This window comes from Equus przewalskii, chromosome X, assembly GCF_037783145.1.
Source record: "Equus przewalskii isolate Varuska chromosome X, EquPr2, whole genome shotgun sequence".
NCBI lineage: Eukaryota > Metazoa > Chordata > Mammalia > Perissodactyla > Equidae > Equus > Equus przewalskii.
In genome coordinates, this window is record NC_091863.1 from 95,001,293 (window position 1) to 95,025,654 (window position 24,362).

A 24,362-nucleotide genomic window follows, 5' to 3' on the forward strand; every position below is an offset into this window, starting at 1 on the left:
CAGATAATAAAATTGAACTGATTAGGAAATTACAGAACTCTAACAGAGAAACTGATGGCTTCATAAAACTGCTAACAAAAGATCAAGATCAAGATTTGATTACAAGTGACTGAATGAACTGATGAGGATAATTATAATTTTTATGATTTTGTTTGAAATATTGCTTTTTTTTAATATTTTCTTTTTCCAGATTTGAGGAAACATTTTTCTCTTTTAAGATAGCTATAATTTATACCAAATTGGTAAATTATACCTTTGTAAGCAGAATTGAAACATTTATCTTTTTGTCCCTACCTGATCCCTCCAGAATTTGGAAACTCTTAGTGAGTGGGTATTCTTATTTTTATGACAATATTTGCATAAGTTCAATAAGAATCTGCTCTCCTTGTAACAGGACACAATTGGAATCACTGGTTATATTACCAAGGCTTTGACTGAAATGTCATACTTAAGAGAGAATGTCCATAGATTCAAATATGACCAGACAGCTTTAAGAAAGATTGACATTATGGAACAAATAAAGCCCCTAGGAAATACTGGCCTGGTAACTTGCCTACAGGGCTCCCAGTAGCCTTACCTGGTGAGTAAAGACGGTCACTTCCTGGCAGGTGCAAGAACCTCTGGACATTTGGGGGACCTGGAGAAGAGGTGAATTCACCCAAATCTATATGTATTGCAGGTGGAGTCTGATGACAAGTCCTTGGCTTGGGTTTCCTGGCCATGAAAGGCCTTTAAAAGTTCAATCTGAGATTCCTTATGAAAAGTTCCAGCGAAGCAGATTTAAAGGAACCTATATGATCAATCACGATTCTTGCCATACTTACGTTAATAAGCAGGCCAAGGTTATTGAAATTAGACTTATTTTGCAGACAAATTAGTCTTAATTTGGCTATCTTTGGTAGAAAGGAGGGTGATTTAGAGAGAAAAATTGTGTTTCAGTAGCACACGTTTGTGGATGTTAGATTCTAGCTCTGTTAATTGTCTTTGAGATTTTTGTATTCACCCTGTAAACTGGACTGGATCCTGAATTCTCCTAGTTTCCCGAATTTCTGGCTAAAAATCTTCAAACTAATGTTTTCAATTTTCTCCCATTCTTTTGATTAGGAATCAGTGAGAACTGAAACCACCCTTTTTCCTGAAGCCCTGGGAATGAAAGCTGAACAACTTGATAAAAACTAAAGAGAAATCACCACAATAGCCTATGTTTAAACAATCTTTATGCCTGTTGGTGGGTAACCCATTCAGAAACTTACCTGAATACCCAATGACATCATTAGAGACATTTCAAACTGATAAAGATGCTTCAACCCTGACATGTAGAAATCTTGGCTGGCTGCCCCCTGCGCTCAGAAACTGGTTTATAATTTGCTCCAACCATTAACCTTGGTAACCCCTTGTTTCCATAGAAATGCCTTTTATTAAATACCGATTGCTTGCTTACACAATATAGGCTTAACTTTGGGAACCCACCTGCATCACCACTTGAAATTAATTTAACACAACTGACCTATTGTGAGGTCAGAGTGGTTCGGTGAGATAGAACAATCTATCAACACCAGAGGCCTCCTTTGTGTCACAAGATCAATCCCATCCCTGCCATGATGAGGTAACCACTATTTTGATTTTTATATAATAAGCTTTTTATATATTTTTTAAGGACTAAGGAGTTTTATTTGTTTGGAGAGCTCTAGTCTCTAAATGCAGGATCTCCCTTGAAGTACTTGGGCAGCCCAATACCTAAATATTTTGTCATCTTCAATGTCCTTAGGCTACCCAGAGCCTACTTGCCTGGCTGGCTATCCCTCCTCCCCCATATCACTTAGGATAATACCCAGCTGTCAACAAAAGGAGGGACAGCCAGAGCAACAGGACACAAATAGGACCCATATCATTGTTAGAACCCACTGACAAAGGGTTATCACTTTACTAGATAGCCAAGAAAGTGCTCAGGTTTGTCAAGAGCCCATGGACTATTAGGACAACTTCACTTAATCTGTTAACTCTGCTAACAACATGCCTTACTTGGAACAGAAAGAAAATACCACCCTTATTCCCCCTCTTGGTTAAGGAATGTTCCTCTAACTTCCCCACTGGAACTCAGAAGAAGGGAAGGTATTATTAAAGCTTGCTTGTCCTCTATCCATAGGTTACAAATCTGTGTCTTGCTCTAAAGGTCCACTTACCTAACAAGAAAAACTGCTCCTTGTTTCAAGACAAAGATAGAACTATAGTTAAGAGAGGGCATGCATAAGACAAGAGAGACCTGAGCCATTGCCAGAAAATATCGTTCCATTGGAAGTATTGCAAAAGGGAGTCAAGCATCAGATGAGAGATTGGTCAAAATAACTTTTAAGGCTTAAACTCAGTGGTTTCATGGTTCCTGATTATAAGGGGTGGAGCTTCCAACATAAAGGTTTTTTGCAGGTTCAGTGGAGCTTCCTGAACTCTCTAGGTGGAATGGAAAAGTTAAATGCTAAAATAATGCATTTATCTTTTGCTATAAATATAGAGAAATGAATGGAAACTAAGAATGTGACAGAAATCATCTTTTAGGCCTTTGGTTTTTATATCCATCAAACAAAAATGCACCACCTATGCTAAGGTAGGATATAAATTATTACTGTCCCCAGGATTTTACCTAATTGGTGTATAGATAACGTTTTTTAAATCCCTCATGGTAGCAATTTACTAACAGAGAAAAAAGTCAATTGTAATGGCCTATCAATTAACATATAACATGTTAAGCAAATTTCCCCCTCAAGTACATCAAAAAACCTTAAACAGCTGCAGAGCCTGTGTTGGAAAGCTAGGTAATTAAAACTGAGAGCTAAGACACTCATGGACGAGTCACATGCTCAGCCAATAAATACTTACTGAGTACCTACTGTGGGACAAGTATTGCTCTAATCACTGAACCTTAACAAAAAACAAACATGTTCATTTGCGTAATTCCTTTTGAACCTGATCAAGACACTTGGAAGAAGTACTGTCATTTACAAACTATTTGGATTTGTGGCTATTTCTATTCTAAAGCCACATTTACCTCACCATATTAAAAACATGGAATATTAGAGCTGGAGGGACCTCAAAAGCTCACTGGCGCATCCTACCCCATTCATAGATGGCAAAGTCGAAGTGCTGAGAAGTTTATAATAAATTTTTAACTATTAAAGCCACGGCTGGAACCTTGAATTCCTTAATTCTGATTCAGTGCTTGTTCTACCAATGAAAACCATATCAATAAAACCACATCTCTCCCCAACACCCACGCTGGCCTCCACCTCTTTCGATCAATTTTTCAATAATCAGTTCTGCATTTTTCTCTAAAATAAATAGCAATCTTTCTATCATCCATGGGCACTGGGCCCAGATTTAAAACATGGAGCTTTAGGATTGCAAACATGTCTCATCAATGGGAGGTTGGGGTGGGGTCAGCTGGCAAAAATCACCTAGCTTTGGGCATTTAGCTAAGATGTCCAAAATTCCAGGAAGATATTGGGGATGTTTTATCCCTATTGTCTGGCTGCTATGGAGGAGAAGGTGTCATCTTAAAATTTCTATTCAGAATTTTAATTAAATTGTGGCCTGTGGCAAAATAGAAGGACATTAAAATCAAATGCTAGTGTCTCTTTGTTTATTTTATGGGCTCTCATCTCTAACTAGTTCTCGCTGAAATAATTAAATGTCTTTTCAGCAAATGGACTGTTCAGGCTGTTTAGTTTAATGTTTCCTATAACCTAGCAAGTATGTACTTTATAATTCAGCTGATGTCTGCTCTCCCTTCCCACCTATCTCCCCCCATATACACTTCTCTCCTCTTTCCCCACACAGGCTGGCTTGAAGGCTTCTGCAGATCAGAATGGCATTAATGTACCTGTAAACCAAAGTGTCCCTCACACAGACTGGCCATGGAGATTGTTGGAGGTTGAGCACATTGCATTTGATGTTAATGGGTCAGAGGAGCTTCTAGATTGAAATTGGTGATGGTGGGGAGGACACACATTGTAGTCAATGAGGCCTCTTGGTCTGAGACTGATGCCTGAAATCTCCTATTTACTAACCCATTGTATTGCATGAAAGGAAAATTCCTTTTGTAAAAGTATAGAATCCACAAGGAGGAGGGGACAGAAGAATTTACCTGGGCAGTGTGTATGATGGGGGGATGCTGTTCTTCTGCTTAGTAAAACAGCTTTATTGACCCTCTGTGGATAAAAGCCAAAGACCAGGGACTAGTCTGAAATGGGGAGATTTAGTCAAAGGAGGGCTACTTGCCTATATAATAAAGTAGAAAAGAGGTCTTTCGAAGGATAAAGAGATTATTCCTGTGCACAATTATTTTTTGCTTCCTCTGAACAAAGCCTTACCCCAGAAATAGGAGATAGAAAGGGAGAGCAAGAAGAGAGGATGAAGATGGTGGAAAACTGACTGTACTTCTAATGCGAGATTACAGCGTTCTTCTAGGCACTGGGCTAAGTGCCTTTCCCCACAATCTCATGCAATCTTCCCAACAGTCAGATGAAATAGGGACCATTAGTCTCCTCATGGAGAGATGTGAAAATTGTGGTTTAACAATATTAAATGACTTACCAAAGGTCTCATAGCTACTAAGTGACAGAGTTGGCATTAATATTTGTCATCTCTGCCATGCTCACAATGAAAGGGGGAAAATGGTGTGAATATTTAAAATCTGGGCCTACAAGCTCTTAGGCTCACCTAACCTAAATAATGATTACAGTCTTAATGCTAGTGAAAGGTGACAGATATTGGGTAGTTATACGCTAGGCATTGTGCTAAGTACTTTACGCAAGTCAGTTCATTGAATCATAACAACTTTTTGAGAAAATATTTTTATTCACTCTATTTCACAAATGAAGAAATGGAGTCTTTGAAGTTAAGTAAATTGCCCAAGGTTACATATCTAGGAAATGGAAAATGTGTGGAGTGAGAGCAGCCCCCCATAACATGGTGGGACACAAGGGCCTAAGAAGAGAGAGAGTTACCAGTAAGACATTGCCTCTAATTGTGGCCCCAGAATCTTTTGGAACTTTGATTAAAAATTTTTATATTTCTCCCTATTCTATGCTCTAATCTATCCTGGAAAAGTAAGTCTTGGGAAACTTATGCTTCATGAAGTGGAGACACAATAGAGAGTCAAGAAATTTGATGAATAAATAAATGAATGAATGGAATCTAATCAGTAGTTTTCATTTTTTCATCCTGTAGCCCTGTAAGCTCCATGTCTCTGGTGGGTTGAATCCTTTCATATGAGTTTTTAATGCACCAAAGTTTTGAATAATGAAAGGTAATGAATAAGAGAAAGGACTTATTTGTGCTTAGATAAATAGGATGTGGAAAAATCTAAAAGGAAATTGTTCTCCCCAGGCTCTCATTGTCTTTGGATGGGGAAACTGGTAATGGAGACCAGCCATCTAGGAATGAAGAAGAGTTAAGAATGCCAAGAGGAAGGGTGGTATTGGAGCTAAAAGGGAACTAACATTTTCTGGACGTACTATGTACCAGGTCCTTTTATATACCATAACTCATTTAATCCTCACAACTATCCTGGGAGGCAGGTGTTATTATCTCCATTTTATAAATAAGAAAATTGAGGCTCACAAAGTAAGGAACTTGCCCCAAGTCTCACATATAGGAAGTGATGGAGCTAAGGTTCCATCTTTGGTTTGACTCTTTCTAGAACACTCACTGCCTCTTCAATTAGAGAGTAGAAAACAGAAGGGCATTTTAATCGAGTGAGGAAAAGAAAAGCTTTCAGATTTAGAAAGACAAAATATATGGTGAAGAACTTGTGGAAAGTCCCAAACCAAGAGAAACAAGATTTTAGGAAACTAAAAGACAGGCCCTGACTGAATGCAATAATCTTTAGGAAAGTGGTGTAGCCTGGATTCTAAATTCTCTACTATGTTACCCATATTTCCTCACTTGTTAATTGTAGCAAGTCAATCTAGAGCAAGAGTGAATTGCAGCCAGGAAGACAGCCCAGAGCCAGCAACATAGGATGGTGAGGAATAAAGATGACAGTGTCCCCAGGACACTTGCTCAGACCTTTCCCCCAGCCTTTGTATGACAGAAGGGAACAGCAGAGCTGGCTGCCAGCTCCCAGCATCTACCTCCTCACTCCTCTTGACTTTATTCCTGATAATCTCATCTTGCATATACAGCTACCAACAATTAGTTTTTTGAAGCCTTACAGCTTTCAGTCTTCTTTTCAAGTCATGCAAGCCAAATCTAGGCCTAGGAAGTAAACACTGTTTGCTGAATCTCAAATACCCGCTCCACTTGTTATTTCAGATCCTCCAAGATACACATGTCGAGATGGGATTAAACATGAAAGATTTTATTAGGAGAAATGACTGTGTGAAAGAAAATAGGGAGGGAGCAATGATGAAAGCTTGACCCTGAGTGAGAGAGGAGAGAAGGGTGGATGGAAGCAGTCCAAGGAAGCTTCTGCAAGTCCTTGAGCAAAAGTTAGCCAACAAAGGAGTCCACGTGTCTCCCAGGAGGGAGTCTGCCTTAGAATCCCCACTGTGCTCAGGCATGGAAGGGAATAGCCCATGGAAGCGCCAGAACACAGCAGCTGAGGCCCTCAGTCAATTCCGCTCCTGGTCTGCCAGGCACACTGTAATGGGCCGCCACACAACTTCTGTTTCCTCTATTCAGAACTACTCCTGCAGACCTCAGCTCAAGCCACATTTTCTTTTTCTTCCTAATATTTTTAAACAACTCTATAGTTCTAGAAAAAAAGAATCATCAAAAAATACATAAGAACATATTCATAGGGATGCACATTTTTTCCTTTCATCTCAGGCTCCAGTATGTCTTGGTATGATACTGGTCTTTATTCAAAATTTTGCTATTTTGTTCATCATGGATTTTTTGCATTAATTTTGAGTTTTTAAAATATCACAGTAAAATAGTAAAGTATCATTTTCTAAGGGAAACTTTCCTGATAACCACCCCACCCCTAGTGGAGGTAAACTTAGTTTTTCATATGCTTTCATAAAAACATGTTTCTTTCCTTTAGAGAATGTCTCTCAGTTTGTACTTAAATCTTCATTAGTGTGATTATTAGATTAATGACTCTCTCTCTTGTTGAATTTTAAACTCCATGAGAGCAGGGACCATGACTATCTTGTTCACTGCTTTATCCTCAGTGCCCCACCACAGTGACTACAGCAGATGCTCAATGAATATATTTTGAATGAATTGATGTGAATGAATAAACATCAAAGAACAGATATGAGTTACAGAATCAATTCTAATCCCAAACCAACTGGAAACTATGTAAAGCCCAGGGCTAGGACACAGGAAACAGAGCTTGAAGAGGTAAGAGTGAATGGGTAGGTTAAGGTAAAGATGGTGACAGGATTCTTAAGCTGACATAAGCAAATACAAGATGTGGCTGGTGCCTGCTAGGCCAAACTAACTGAGATTCATGTTAGAGAAATTAAGGTAAAAAAGAAAGAGTGAATGTGCTTGGGGAGTGAGACTGATCATGAACGTAAACCAAAAGAGTATCCCCTTACTTGATCACGCAGGCTGGTCCAGGAAATATGGAATCAGGGCTGTAGCAGACACACAGGGAGCCAGGGAAGTAGAAACAGAAGTAATGCAGGAGCCCAGTCACCCGCAGAAATAGCCTCGAGGAGTTCTCCTGAGAAGTGAGCTTGTGTCAACAAAGTCTGCGGACCTTGGCCAGGTTTTTAGCTCAGGTCTTCTCAGGTAGCCTCTTCTCCTCTTAAAGGGGCCACATCCTCTTATGACGAGGGCTGGGGTTCTGGGGCGGTAATCATTGCCCAGCAGCTGCACCTGTTGACAGCCCTGCAGTCCTCCAGGCCCACTTGGAATTTTACCTTCCTAAACCTTGGCTTTCTCTTTTCAAAAAGAAGGATAAAATTTAACCTCATAGGATGACTAGATTAGGATACGAGAGAATAATATGAGAATAATATGAGATATAATAATATGCAATGGGGTCTAACATGGCTCCTTGCAAACACTCGGTATTTTTACACGAAAAAATAAAATTAAAATTAAAACAAAGCAAAATCTTCCCTCTGACTCCACTGATGAAAAAAACAGCTTTGAATACACAATATACCCAAAATCTTTAGAAAATCTCCTTAAAATTAACAAGCCCTGATCTAGTTGAGTCAGTATTAGCCTCTAGGCCAGATGATGTAGAAAAATTACAGAATTCTAGGATCTCTGAGCTGAAAGGGCCCTTCAAGATTAGTCCAGTTTGCATTAGTGAGCTGTGAGAATGCTGGGGAAAGTCACTGATTGTCAGCTCCATGTGTCTGTGCATCTTCACAGAATTTTATGATGTGGAACTTTGGAAGACCATTGCTAGAATTACTGTCTACTCGCTAGCTAGAGCAAAATGTGAATTTATTCCACAGCCAAGCATAAGAGGGATAAAGCTAATTTCAGCCTGGGACTGAGGTAGAAACTAATGCATATTTGTCAGAAAAGTCATGCTGCATCATTAGGGCAATGAGTCAGCCAAAGCTGTGGAAAATCACATCAATAATCTGTTCTCATTTCTGATTGTAGTCGAGTGTTTATACGGTCCTAAAAGTCCAGAGTCTTGTTCTATTCTTGTCTATTTTACTGACTCATTGATTTGAGGGTGCTAACTGACTAAACTTTGTGTGTCTCTTTCATCATCTGTAAACTCTAGGCTACAAATACCTACATGTGTGCAAAGCCATCTTTGCTTCATCAGTGTCATTCACAGCATAACACACCAGCTCCTCTGTCAGAACAGTTATTTGTGTAAAACACATTAACTCCAAGGATAGACTTCAATTGCATTTGACAATTATTTCTTGGAGCCTAGCACAGTGGGAACACAAGTCCGAATAAAATACAGTTCCCGTCCTAAAACGGTGATTCTCAAACACTGGTGCGCAGATGCGGACCAGTCCACGACAATGTTTTCACAAGTCCGCAGCAAAATTTAAAAAAAAAACAAAGAGGATAGGAAAGAGAATGTTCCATGACTCTAAATTTATATTCAATTTAAAAGAATTTCCTTTATTACAAGCTTCTTATGACTATTTGCAGTCTACTTTTTTCGTGGCACTGAAACGTTTTTTATTTTATGGTGGCATTTGTCTCTTTTTAACATCCTTACCTAGCAAAAGAAAAAAATGGCAACCTTAGGTCACTCCATTTTTTAATTTTAATTTTGTTGGTCTGTTAACTCAAAATGTATGAGAACCACTAAATCACTTACCACATACTCAAGGAATATAATGAATCCAGCTTATAGCATAGTCAAGAATTGCTTTAAACTTGTTATTTAGAAGTTTCTTTTCTGGGAATTTTTTGTGTTTATAATTAGAAACTCCAAAAAAGGAAAACAGATTTTGAGCTCAAGCTACTGCTAAAAAAAAAAAAACAACAAAAGGAACAAAGCCAATAATGACCAAATGGTGCCTGGCACGTAAAAGACCTTCAGTAAATATTTGTTGAAAAAGTAAATAAATTATCAAATGAAACAAATATAGATTTAAATAACACCAAGCCAAGTAGCTACTAAAAACAATACTGATGCGCAAGAGGAGCATTTTCACTCTTTGCTCAGAATAATGTAGAAATGGTTTTTCTTTTCTAATTTTTCTTTTCAATTAGAGATAACTGCAGTATTATGCCTTTAGCCTAGCAAAGGCCTGTAGCTCATTTTTCTCTCTTGCCAAGAGGAAATAAAAGTGGTGGTCGGAGGAAATTGAAAACAACAAGGAAATTATTTAGATTCACAGAATTTTGGGTCAGAGACTTTAGAAATCACCCAATCCATTACCGTCAATTTACGGATAAGTAAACAGGCTCAGAGAAACTCACTCAAGCTGCCCAAGCTTTAGGGTTTGGACTAGGAGAACAAAGTCAAGATACTCCTGCCATCTAGCAGCAGTATACCCTAACTGTAGGGGGAAGATAAGCATCATTTCAAACCTCTTGAATAGTCAAAATATAAACTCGAAGGTTTTAAAATACTTTCAAAAGTCAGAGGAAACAGAGACATAAAGATGGGAAATGTTCAAATTAGAATTCATGGAGGAGGGAAATTATTCTGGGCTAGCAGGTTGTAGAAGAGCTAAGGTCCAGAGACTGGCGTGGATATGATGCGTTTGAGGAATGCTGAAGGACAGTGAGTTATAAGTGACCTGTGAATATATCTGCTATCTCCAGGATTTCTCCTTTGATAGTATTCATTAACACTAGATTAGCAAAGAGCTCTTACTATCAACCAATCACTAGGAATGGAGATAGTCTTGCTCCACTGAATCTCACAATAAGAATTACATCCATGTTGGGGCTGGCCCTGTGGCATACTGGTTAAGTTCATGTGCTCCACTTCAGAGGCCCCGGGTTCATGGGTTCAGATCCCAGGCGTCGACCTATACCACTCATCAAGCCAAGCTGTGGCAGCATCCCACATACAAAATAGAGGAAGATTGGCACAGATGTTAGCTCAGGGCCAATCTTCCTCACAAAAAAAATTACATCCATGTTACCACAAAGATAACCTGACAAAATACAAAATTAACACGTGTATAAGGCCATTCAATGCAGCATGATTTGTAGTTGAAAAGAACTGGAAATGACTCAAATGTCCATCAATTGGCAACTGCTTGAATAAACTATGGTACCTTCACATAATGGGTATTATATCACTATTTAAAAAAAATAAAAGAATGAGGAAGACTAGTATATACTGATATGGTATATCAACAGGATCTATTATTAGGGGAAAAAGCAAGGGTAAAACAACGGATGTGATATGCCACCTTTTGAGGAACCTACTCTAAAGGGAAACATATACACCTGCACATACATACATTTACTCATATTTTTAAAAAGATACAAAGGCAGGATAAACAATAACTAATAAATATGCTTATCTATAAGCAGAAGGAGGGGTTAGGGCGGAGGAGACAGGGATGGCCTTGAGACTTCTTTAAATACACCTTGTTATACACTTTAACTTTGGAACAAATTAATCAAAAAGAAAAAAATCCCTAAAAGTAGAAAGCAGATTGAAACAAATGAACTGAACTTTATACTAAATTGGTGACAAACCCATATAGAGAAAAGAATTATTTCAACTTGACTTTAAAACACAGAATCTTGACTGTACATCCCTAATTGGATGTATTCTCAGGACATAGAGAACCACGAAGAAATTCTCAACTGTATTCACTAGTTTTATTGTTAATAGTAATATCGTTCTTTTTATTTGGGAACTACTATATATAACTATGCCAATGTTATTAAGAACCAAGATGTTCAAAATAAGAGAAAGGAGATATAAATTCCAAGTTAAGTAAAAACTCTGTAGTCTTAAATTTAAATTGGAAATATCACTATAAACTCATTTTTTCTTTTTTAAAAAAGATAACAGAGTAAATTTCTAGCCATGACCACTGAAAAGTTCTAGCAGTAATGACCACCTAATAGCAATGAGCACCTTGACACACAAATTGTAAGCTCTGAACGTCCTCCCCACTAAATAAAACCAAGATTCCTTAGAGAAACAGCTGACTCCAGGTCTGGCGCAGGGTTATACTAGATGAGCCTGGGATGTCTACTAGAGCAAGAAAGCAAGGAAGCTATCAGCAACTACTGCAGTCATATCAAAGGCCTCAGGAGCCAACTTTCAAGGGGCTCCCACTGGACTAATATAGGACAATTTGGGTATCAAAGTGAAAAATCACTGTGATTTACTGAGACACATCAAATAAATAAAAATCCATGAATCCATAATGAGCTAATAAAAACACATTAGTCATCACTGGAGCTTACCAGGACACCACATCATTCTGAAAATTGATAAGTAAAAGGCAAGAATCAAGCAGTTGTCCTACCTTTCCTATAAGAACTGTATTTCAGAATAGCCACATGGTTGATGGGGGAAATTTCTTCTTTACCGAATTCCAGCTAATAAATGCAGAAGAAATGACAACATTGGAAAATCACCAATCTCCTACCTCTGATGAAATAATGGATCTGGGCAATGATCATGAGCGGATGTTAGTCATTAGGTTAAAGGTTGATGGGACAGTTTATAAGGCAAGAATCAGGCTGACACCACCTGAACCGCACTGATCAATCTTAAGATTCTAAAAAGTGAGACACCCAGACATTATAGGCCTCCTTATGTGATGCAACAGAGGATAAACACCACCAGCCATGAGGGATTCTTAACTTAAAAAGTGGACCCGAATCTAATCAAATCTCTAGAAAAATAATAATCCTGAAAACAGAGTTTTATTTGTATTTGATTAAGGAGCGAAAGAACAAAACAATTCTCACAGCTGGGACCGCTTCACTGCCCCCAGTTCCACCCCTGTAGATTCAGTCTGCCCTAAGGTATGGAACAAATCCTGTTTACTCATTAAGAGGAAATTAAGGAGTCTGAGTTCCATAACTCACACGACTGCATACGGTCAACCTGGCCATTGACCCTGCTATAATATTCTGCCTTGTACCCCAGATCCAACTATTGTTGCCTGCCTTCGCCCCTGTGCCTGCCTACGTTTCTATGTGGTTACTGGCCTGAACCTCAGCTGCTCTGAAACTGGGGCTTGGCTTTGCTCTTACCAGTATTACTAAAGACAAGGGCCTTGGCCTTGAATCCAAACCCAGCTGCTGGGCCCCTATTCCCTATCGCTGACCTTCTACTTGCAGCCTCTGTCCTGCCTGCTCCCAAGCTGCCTGTTTTGAACTTCTTGCCAGCTTATTAGGTGTTTCTTGTCCTATAAATCTTGTGTTAATTTGACCCATACTGTTAAAATTTGAATTAAACATCAGACCATGTATTGCTAATTCATAACATCTTGAGGCAGGTTGGTAACTTTATCCTTGTTCTGAAATGGAACAAAAAAAACACGTGAAACACTTGTTCCTGGGTCCAGATCACATTTGGGGCAGCACTGCTACAAGCACCCTCAATTGACGTTCCTTAAATGAGGAACAATAGACTTGGCCTGGAATTCTGCTGCAAGCTCCTTAGCAAGTGCTCCCATTCTCTCCAAGCCTTGAGTCCTTCCCTTCTTCTCCCTGTCACTTCAGTGCAGGCCCAGCCATGTCTTCCTTCTCCAGTCCAATCTACCCATGCTCTGATGGGAATGCTTTTGCTCTTCCTTTAAAAGCTCCAGCACCCAGGGCAGTCCCCCAGTGGCTGCTTAGTACTCTGACTCTGTGAGGATGCCCTTCTTCTATTTTTTTGTGATTTTTATTGTAAAGTAAAACAGTTAAGGAAAACCACACGGACGTATGGCTTAATGAATTCATATAAAGCAATACCCTTGTAACTACTATCAGACCCAGAAATAGATCTTTGTCAGTTATCCCAGATACTCCTTCCATATGCACTGCCCAGATCACAAGCCCCTCCCTTTACTCATACAAAACTGTTGTCTAGTGTTTTATAGTAATCACTTCCTTGCCCTTTTCTTTTTAAGATTGGCTCTGAGCTAACATCTGTTGCCAATTTTTCTTCTTCTTCTTCTTCTTTCTCCTTCTCCTCCTTCTTCTCCTCTCCTTCTTCTCCTTCTTCTCCTTCTTCTCCTTCTTCTCCTTCTTCTCCTTCTTCTCCTTCTTCTCCTTCTTCTCCTTCTTCTCCTTCTTCTCCTTCTCCTTCTCCTTCTCCTTCTTCTTCTTCTTCTTCTCCTCCTCTCCAAAGCCCGCTAGTACATAGTTGCATATTCTAGTTGTGGGTCTTTCTGGTTGTGCTATGTGGGATGCCGCCTCAGCATGGCTTGACGAGCTGTACTAGGTCCGCACGCAGGATCTGAAGCAGTGAAATCCTTGGCCGCTGAAGCGGAGTGTGCAAACTTAACCACTCAGACACGGGGCCAGCCCCATTCCTTGCCTTTTTAAAAAAATGGTTTTATCACCTAGACACTATATTTTAGTCTTGCCCATTTAAAAAATTACATATGTCTTTTAAGTCTCTTTTAATCCATAGGTTCGCCCTCCAATTCCACTCTTTTCCTTATAATTTATCAAAACAACTTGGCTATTTGACTAACAGAGTTTCCCAGTCTGGATTTTGCTGATCGGTACGCGAATCAATTGGTATTTTAATGAACTTAACTTCGCCTTCCCCATTTCCCTCTCATCTTGCTAGGGCAAGCTTCCAGGGACAGGAGCTCTGTGGGAGCTGTCCTCACTTCACTCTCCAGCATGACTGATGGAAAGAAGCCAGTTTCCCTGCTCCCAGCTGCTGCCAGCTAGGGTTCCATCTGGCTGTTTGGGTGGCTAGCTGACACCAGATGTGCTAGTGCTCCTGCCAGGGCACTCCAGAGTGCAGCCAGGGACCTCCAGTGTCCACCTCATTCTTTCCCTTCCTCTTGGTGAGAGGTATATTTTGGCTCCTGGGACCTAGAAAGTAGAAACGGAAACATCTAGAGTGTCACTGAACCTTGGGGTTCAGGAAACATCGCTCCCTCCTATTGCTGTCCAGTATCTAGTGGTATGTTTGTGGCATTAGACAGTGTACAAAAAGCCAGCTGAATTCCTAAATGTGGGCTGGTTAGAATGCTCAGTGTTGGTGTCTTTTAAAGGTATTTTGTATGTTTAAATATACTTTATAAAGCTTAAAAGAAAAGAAAGTTTAAAATCATAAATGTAACAATATTTCAATCATGTTCTGGGTTACATTTTTCGAGACCCACCCCAAACCCTAATCAAATATAGTACTGTTTCTTTGGGAAACTAAATGCCAAATTCCAAACACTCAACTTAGAAAATGTGAGAGTAGACCCCTTTTATAAATTTAAGAGTTACCCACATGGACAACTATAACATTTATATTCCATCTTATGCAAGCTAGAACCTGAAATTAACTTCTTTTCCTAAAGAGGGCTTACATGTTCTTACCCTAAGCATCTCCTCAAATGACTTAACATCCTTTCTTTGTCTATATTCAAATAACAAAAAATAATGATTCTCTTTCTGTGATGTAAAAGGAGGCCAAGGAGATTATCACTTCAAGCAGCTAATGTCCAAAACCTGACCACGGAGAAAGTCGAAACACTTACCAACCCCCTAACAACTCTGAAAGCCAACATCATTATTACACAAGCTGAGCATCTCCCCAGGGGAAACAACCGCCATCCCCAAACCTTCTAAATTTCCAAGCAATATATGGAATTATTTAGGACTTACATGTGAATCAGTGGCAGCTGGGAAGTTTTCAGATTCTGAAATGTGATAGTCTCCATTTGCATCCGGTTAATAGTCTCTGTTCCGCTTTAAAAGCATCACATCAAAGATAAAGGCAAAATGTAATAATAACAAAAAAGGATTGATTTCATTCTGGAGCCCCGGGGTAATGATTCTTTAGTTTCTTAGACTCATTACAAATTAAATTGGGTCCAAGAACACCAACTCATTTTTTAAGGCCTTTCAAATAAGCCAAATAAGGGTATTCAGCCAAGACTCATTCATATTCAGATTTCTGGGTCACTCTGATTTGATAATATATGTTCCATACAATGCAGTAATGGTTAAATAAGGGCTCTGCTGAGGCGTGACCCTCATGGAACAGAGCTGCAATTTAAAACAGCATGGCCGTTGAGGGCTACAGCAACAGCACCTGCTTTCTTATTTTAATAAGACTCAGGAGATGTTCTGGAGGTTTCTATTTTACTAAATTTTCACTTTAAGTTCTAACTCTGTTTAATATTCTTTTAATGTGAGAAGGGAGCAAAAGACTTTAGCAAAACTAGGAAGATTCAAAATCTGCTATGAGAATGCCAGACAGTCCAAGAGAAAACGTTAGGACGGAAATATAAATTTGTTATGCTCTCCCTACCTTAGTGTGTTATTATAGCAAATAATACATAAGTGCAGATACTTAAAAGACTATTTGGCATGTGTGCTTAATAATTGAAGATTTCTGACACATAAAACCTCATCCAAGCATTAAAAGAAAAACATTTAGTAACTTCAGTAAATTACATATTTTGTGATCAATAGAAGTAACATGATGTTTATATCAAAATATAAATACGGTTTCAAAGGTAGAACTTTAGAATCTAGTAATTATATTGAAGAGTGGAACAAAAAATTGTCCTCTTTCTAATGGATATTTATATAATCTTGTACATAATTTAAAGATACCCATTTATTTCAAGTACATATGGAACACTTACAAAAAAACTGACCCTCCAAGAGGCAATAAAGTAAGTCTCAGAACACACTAAAAAATCAATATCTTACCGATCACATTAGAAAATAACAAAAACAACTTAAAAACATATATTGGACATTAGGAACATTTCTAAGTGACTCATTGGCCATAAAGAAGAAATCATAATGGAAATTAGTGCACAAAACTGAAGGTGAAAATACTGGTATCACAAATCAGAAGGAGATAGCTAAAGCAATAGTAATATGTAAATTTAGTCGTCAGATACTTACCTGAGAAAGTCTTTAAAAATTAGTGAACACGTTGTACAACTCAAGAAGTTACAAAAATAAAGAAGCATAAGAATGCAGAAGTTAATAAAAATAATTTTTAAAAAACATATAGTAAAGATGAACAACAAAACTGAAGTTGACTCTCTAGAAAGACCGACGAACTTCAGGAAGAGACTTGGCCGAAACTTTGGGTTCCTCAAGCATACAACTCAGGTCATTTTATGGTCTCTGTCAAGCCTGTCGAAAGTAGTGTAAAGCTCACTATATAAAGATTAGAGCTTGGGACCTGCCCAGGACAGGATCCCAAGAATATCTATGATGAACACATTCAATAAAATAGAAGAAAAGATGGAAAAACAGATGAAAAGATGGAGAATTTGATCAGAAAATTGAAATGCACACATGTTTAAATGATAATTCTAAAACTGAAAAATATATCTGAAATGAAAGGATATAATGGAAGGGAAGAACAAAACAACACTGTCATTATATTCAAATGATGATTGGATTATTGGCATAGAAGAAACTAATAAGAGATATCAGCAACTTTGTTGGATAAAAGGTTAACATAAAAATATTTGTTGCAGGCCGATACACCAGCAGCAAATAGAATATAAGAATTACAGGGGGACAGCCCCGTGGCCAAGTGGTTATGTTTGCAGGCTCTGCTTCAGCAGTTCAGGCTTTCGCCAGTTCAAATCCTGGGCACGGACATGGCACCACTCATCAGGCCACGCTGAGGCAGCGTCCCACATGCCACAACTAAAAGGACCCACAACTAAGAATATACAACTATGTACCAGGGGGCTTAGGGGAGAAAAAGGAAAAAAAATAAAATAAAATCTTCAAAAAAAAGAAGGAATTACAAAGAACATAAAAATTTCAAAATGCCAACAATATTATAAGATATCTGTGATGGTTCATTTTGTGTGTCAACTTGACTGGGCTAAAGGATGCCCAGATACCTGGTAAAACATTATCTCCGGGTGTGTCTATGAGGGTGTTTGTGCCAGAGATTAGCATTTGAATTGGTAGACTGAGTAAAGAGATCTACTCTCACCAAGGTAGGTGGGGATTCTCCAATCCATTGAGGACCCTCCAATCCACTGAGGACTGGAATAGAACAAAAGGCGAAAGAGGGGCAAATTCTCTCTTCTTGAGTTGGAACATCCACCTCCTCCTGTCCTCAGACATTGGAGCTCCTGGTTCTGGGACCTTCAGACTCCAGGACTTAGACCAGCAGCCACCTAGTTCTCAGGACTTCAGCCTCACCATAGGCTCCCCTGGTTCCCAGGCCTTTGGACTCAGACTACCTTATATAACCAGATGTCCCGGCTCTCCAGCTTGCAGATTGTAGGACTTCTCAGCCTCCATAACCATGTGACCTAATTTCTATAATAAATCTCTTATACATATTTTTATATATCCCATTGATTCTGTTCTTTGGAGAACTCTGACTAATACAGTATCTAGGAATAAATCAAACAAAATATGAACAAGACTTTAGGGGAGAAAATAATAAAACTCTACTGAAAAACAAAAGAACTTCAAAAAGAGAGCATTATAACATGTCCTGAGTGGGAAGGCTCAATGTCGTAAAGATGTCATTCTCTCAAATTAGTACTTATAGTCAATATAATACTAATCAAAATCGTATCAAGATTTTTTGTGCGATTTTATAAATTGATTCTAAAATTCATGTGGAAGAGCAGCCAAGAATGACTGTGAGAACATTCATGAAAAAATAACAAAACCAAAGGAACTTACTTTACAGATTTTACTATAGACCTAGAGTAGTCATGACAGTGTGGTAATGGAGCAGGGACAAATAGCCCAATGTAACCAAACAGGAAACTACGAAACAGACCCACGCGAACTTGATACACAACAGAGCTGACATTACATATCAATGGGGAAAGGGTGGACTATTCAGTAAGTGGAGTCAACTATCTTTTGGAAAACAAAATAAAACAAAATTCAATTCCTGTCTTAGCCGTAGACAAAAATAAAGTCCATGTAGATTTGAAAACCTAAATGTCAAAATAAAAGCTACAATTTTTTATAAGAAAAGAGAGGAGACTGTCTTTATGATATCAGGCTAGGAATTTCTTTAACAGGACACAAAAAGTATAAAAACACAGAGGAAAAGAATGACAATTTTGACTTATTGAAATCTAAAATATATGCACACTACCAAAAATGAAAATACAAACTACAGGGTAGGAGAAAATATTTGCAAGTCACTTAACAAAGGGTTTATATAAAAATATATAAGAATTGGGGCCGCCCTATGGCCGAGTGGTTAAGTTCTCGCGCACAACTTTGGCGGCCCAGGGTTTCGCTGGTTCACATCCTGGGCGCAAACAAGGCACTGCTCATCAGGCCATGCTGAGGCGGCATCCCACATAGCACAACCAGAGGGACCTACAACTAAAATATACAACTATGTACTAGGGAACTTTGGGGAGAAAAAGAAGAAGAAGAAGAAGATTGCAACAGATGTTACCTCAGGTGCCAATCTTAAAAAATATACGTATAAGAACTCTAAGTCAATAGCAATCCAACAGGAAAAAAGACAAATAAGAGCTAACATCTATTGTGTACTTTGTATCAGGCACTGTTCTAATTGCTTTACACATATTACCTTATTTAATCCTTAAAGGACATCAATAAGTAATTCACAGAAGAGGAAACCCAAACGGTCAATTTATTTATGAAATATACTCACCATCACCAATAATTATTAAAATAACAAGATTAAAATAATAGTATAACTAAATTAAAATCAAAAGATATTTCCTAGACATTAGATTGACAAACGTTATAAAATGTGACAATGCCAAGAGTTGATGAGGACGTGAGACAGCAGTAACTCATACACTGCTGGCGGATTTAGTACACAAGCACAGATACTTTAAATTAGCACAACTACTTTGGAGAGCAATCTGTCAATAGCTGATAGAACTGAAGATGCAAAATTCCACTCCTGTATATTCCCTGGAGAAACTCTTGCACACTGTATAAGAATGATCATTGCAGTAACAGCAAAAAAAAAAAAAAAAAAAAGGACAAAAAAACCTAAATGTCCCTCAACAGAAGAAAAGATAAATTGTGGTCTTTTCATACAATGGAATTTTATTTTACACTAGTGAAATGAATGAATAAGCTTCATGTATCTGCCTGGGTAAATCCAAAAAGAGAGTGGTGATCAAAAGAAAAATCAAGTCACAGAAGGTTAAATACAGGCCAGTACCATTAGTAAGGTTTAAATCCTGTAAAAGAAATATTGTTTATGGATACAGTCTGATGTTTACAAAAGTAAACATAAGAATGATAAACACCTAACGCAGGATCCTGGACTGCTGTTGCACAACTCCAGGGAGCAGCATTCACATTGTATTTCAGGGAATTGTATCCCAGGGGGAGGCATTCACGGACTGGAAAGGAGGAAGAGGAAGTGTCCAGGGGCCTTCAATTGTATGTAAATGTTTTATTCTTAAAAAATTAATTAATTAGAAGAATTGAAGAAAACAAAGCAAAATGTTAAGATTTGCTAGAACCGAGTGGTGGGCACATAGGTGTTCATGAGGTTTTTCTATCAGCTTTTCTGCATTCTTGCAATTTATCTTAATAAAATATAAAAGGGTGTGGGGGGAGGCACTCATCCAGTAGCACAATTGCTAAAAAGAGGGCCAAACTGTGAGAGAGAGAGAAAGAAAGAGCAACAGTGAGCTGGGGAGCGCTCATCGTTGATTGAATTCATTAAAAGAGTTATTTTTCCTTGATTTTCTTCCAGGAACTTCATTAATTTCATCCTTCCTATGCATACTACACTCCTACAGACCTACCCCTACTCCCCAGGGCAGCCCACATGTTTCCAGCCTGGGTGTTCCCAAGACCTCCCTCCTTCTGGCCTCCTCCTGCCTTTCAATAATTAGAAAAAAAGCATTTTGAGCCCCTATTCCAAGTACTGCTGGAAGTCCTTTACTCTTTCCCACAGCCAGTATTTACTGTGCACTTAATTATGTGTCTGGCACAGTTCTAAACATTTTACAACCATTATCTCACTTAATCCTCACACAGCAACCTTATGAGACAGGTTCCACTTCTGTCCCCACTTTCAAAATGAGGAAACTGAGGCTTAATAGGTTAGTTGACTTCCTCAAGGCCACACTGATAAGTAGTGGCCCCCTATCGGTCTAATTCCAGAACTCTGAGGCTTCAATTTCTTATTTCCAATAAGCTCTTGATCTTAGGAACATCTTTGCCTCCTGTAGTCATTCTTTTCTCTGTCTCATATAGACCTACCTAACCATAGAATGCAACTCTTTTTCCATTAAGCCCAACTCACCACCACTAGCAAAAGGATATTACATGTAGAAGCCTTTTGAAAGGAAGGAAATACATTACTAGCAATATACTAAAGGATTTAAAATTGAATATTATACATCCCTGTCCACTCCCATTATACTGAATTGTCCAACTGTATTCCCGTATGTCCTATCTGTCATGTTTTACATCTCTTTTCTCTTTCCTTCCCTCCTTTTCCTCTCTCATTATTCTAACCTTCCTTCCTCCCTACATCATCTCCACACAACCCCCATTTTTCAAAGTCAACTTTTAGTATAATGAGAAATTTAATTCTTTGTTTTATTCTCCCCTTTCAAACAAGGCCAAGGGCTGGAGTGAGGAATGTGTGGTTCACCATTCAAACTCAAATATGCCATCAAGACATTTCCCAAACAAAGAGGAATCTCCCTGGACAGGAATGATGCCCCTTTTCTAGATGCAAAAAATGTCTGTAGTCGGTTCTTGTTTTAAACAGAAAGATTTTCTTTTTCATCTCAACACGCCGATGCTTCTGAGATTTACTACCCTCTTTATTTCATATGATTTGCATCATTTGATTTTATGTACCTGATTTGAAAGTCTGACATTAAACAACAGTTTTCTCAAAATAAAGCAGACTCCATAAAACCGCTGAACCGTCTGCCTGACTAGTGTTATAGGTTGAATTGCGTGCCCCCCCGAAGTTCGTATGTTGCAGTCCTAACCCCTAGTACCTCAGAATGTGACCTTATTTGGAGATAGTGTTTTCACAGAGGCAAGCAAGTTAAAATGAGATCATTAGGGTGGGCCCTAATCTAATCTGACCGGTTTCCTTATAGGAAGAGCAGATTTGGATGCAGACGCAGACAAAAGGAAGATGTAAAGACACAGAGAGAACAATCTGTCAGTCCTTACAAGCCAAGGAGAGAGGCCTGGTGCAGATCCTTCTTACTGCCCTCAAAAGGAAACAGCCCTGCCAATACCTTGATCTCAGACTCCTGGCCTCCAGAACTATGAGACAATAAATTTCTGTTCTTTAAGCCATTCGGATTGTGGTACTTTGTTTTGGCGGCCCTAGCAAACTGATACAACTACACAGCACAAATTCTTCAGCTGGGAATTCAGAGACCTCCAAAATATGGTCTCAACTGCTCTCTTCAGTCTCTTCCCCCATAGCTCTTCAACCACCCGAAGCTCCAGCCAAACTACACTACTTGCTGTTCCTGCCCTTGGTTTCACGCCCTCCCGCATGCATGCCTCTGCTCAGATTCTGTTCCCAAACCAAAAGTGGGTTCGCCTCTCGGTGAGTTAAAACCAGATTCTTGAACAGAAGTAGCTGTCACACAAAGCAGTATTTGCAACAAACAGGAGGCCACACGGAATCATTTCCAAAGTCTTGGTTGTTCCTGGACATGAGAAAGCAGGGGCCTTTTATTTCCGATGGGGAATGAATATTCAAAAGGGAGAGGTAGGTATTTACTTGCGCAGGCTCACTTGGAAAACATGCTTACACATACACTGCAGGTTATGGTAATAAGGCCTAAGCTCCTCCTAGAGAGATCTTAGCATTAAAAATGAGGCAAAAGTCAGAGGCATGGCTCTTGGTGGGGGCTTGGTCTGGTTCACGGTGGGTGATGATTGCATCTTTTAAACAGTTAAACGCTTCTGAAATCACTCTTGAGTTCCTAGGGGAAATTAGTTGGTGACAGCTCTGCCCTCTTATTTAGAAGAATCTCTGCCTGTGACCATCTACCTGTCCTTTAGGGTCCACCTCAAGCACCACCTGCTTCTGGGTTTGAATCTGGCTCTGCTTCTTACCAGCCGTGTGGCCCTGGACAAGATGCCGAACTTCTCAGAGTTATCCATGGGCATGAGGAAAGTCACCCACTACACAGGTAAGCATTGCGAGGTTTGAGTGAGATTGTGCATGTAAGGCACCTATCACAGTGATTGGCACAGAGACAGCATTCTGGAAATGCAAGACTTTATTATTTTTTACTAACTAAACCTCAATGGCATTTTATATAAAGCTCTCTTACGCCACTTACCACATTATGTCTTATCTTGTTTTTTAGTGGGATTAAGTTAAATCACTACTAACTCAAAACAATTATTCACCATCTCTTGCATAATCAAAAGAGAGCCATGACTCTGTCAGTCCTTGCTGTATCTGGGCCAGGTGAGGCTTCCACCCATGTGTAAAATAAAGCCTCAGGCTCCACACCTGGTGATGCCCTTCCGTCAGTTCCTTTGAGTGTCAACTCTGCAACCCTATTCTCTATTCTGCCATCCCAAGGGACCCACAGGCTTTGGTTTCTTGGAGGGTACCCAGCAGGTTTTCACAGCAGAGTCACCTTAAGAAACTTTGTATTATAGGTCTTTGTCAGTTAAGAACTCCAGCATCAGACAGACCTGGGCTTTATCCCCAGTGCGACCATCATAACCTGTGTGATTGACCTTGGGCAAATTATTTGACCTGTCTAGGACTCACTTTACTTATCTGTAAAATTAAGGTAATAATACTACTACTTAAGAGGTTTCTGTGAGAACTAAAGGAAGTCATCTGGGCAAAGGGTGTTTGACACTACTGAGCACTCAACAAAAGATGCCATTATCAACATATTTCTTCTAATTCTTAGTAGATTATAAACTCCTTGAGGACAGGAAATATGTGCACATAGTAGACTCTATAAAAGTTTATTGAATTTAGTTTTGAATTTTGATGCAAATAAACTTGAAATGCTTATCGCTACAACATTTATCTTGGAAAAAACCCCATGTTTTTGTCTGTATAAAGTTAGAACAGGGAAGTACAATTTTTTAGATAAGAACAAACATACTACAATACTATGTAGTTAACAAATAAAATAGGTTTGAACTGTTCATGTCATTTTTGCTATTCATGCAGGGGACCAACGAAAAGTGTTGAAAAAACAATTCACTGGGTTATTTTGTTTGAGCTTCATTTTCACAAGAGAAGATATGACCACTTGAAATTTAATGGTCTTTTCCAGGTAATCCATGGCCAGATCTGGTAACATGAATTAGCCTCCATTTTTAACATCCATTTTTTTTGGTATTTGGCATTGTCAGTGGATCTTTCCTCTCACAGGGCTTTAAGAGCAAAAAAGCTGATATAATATAATGGTACAAATCCAGGGGAGAAACTGAGCCATGGCGGTGATTGGTAGGTAGCATAAGGGTCTATGGACCACAGCATTCCAAGGGGGCCTATGTGAAAACCCAAACCCTTAAGGTATTTTTTAAGACCTTGATGAATAAAGCTGGAAAAAAAGAAAAACAGCAATAACAAAATGTCATTTCCAAGCTGTAGGCAGATTCTTTCTAGTCACTGGTGGAATTGCAATGCTCCTTTAAATCAGACTCTTCCATCGTTCTGAGAAAAAACACTCAAATGGACCCTTTATGTAGAAGTTAAACAAAGACCCTCTTCTGAAATGGAGGTGGGAATTCAATTTCCTCATTGACGCGGGATAGTGTTAAAGGTACCCTCTATTGTAAGCAGATCTGCATCTCTGTAGACCAGGACACTTTGGGAGGAAAATGTGTCTCTGGTG

General features: G+C 38.9%; 1 protein-coding gene across 4 annotated transcripts in view; it reads right to left on the reverse strand.

Annotated features, from left to right (window-relative positions):
• Positions 1-24,362, reverse strand: part of KLHL13 (kelch like family member 13) — a 398,101-nt gene that overhangs the window by 244,626 nt on the left and 129,113 nt on the right. The window contains exon 1 of one of the 4 annotated variants that reach the window (XM_070605997.1): positions 7,545-7,695. The exons of 2 other annotated variants lie outside the window; for them this stretch is intronic. The gene's annotated coding sequence lies outside the window, so the exon portion shown is untranslated. Of the gene's footprint in view, positions 1-7,544; positions 7,696-24,362 lie in introns of those variants that run through there. One more of the 4 variants, XM_070605995.1, reaches the window with a different exon arrangement.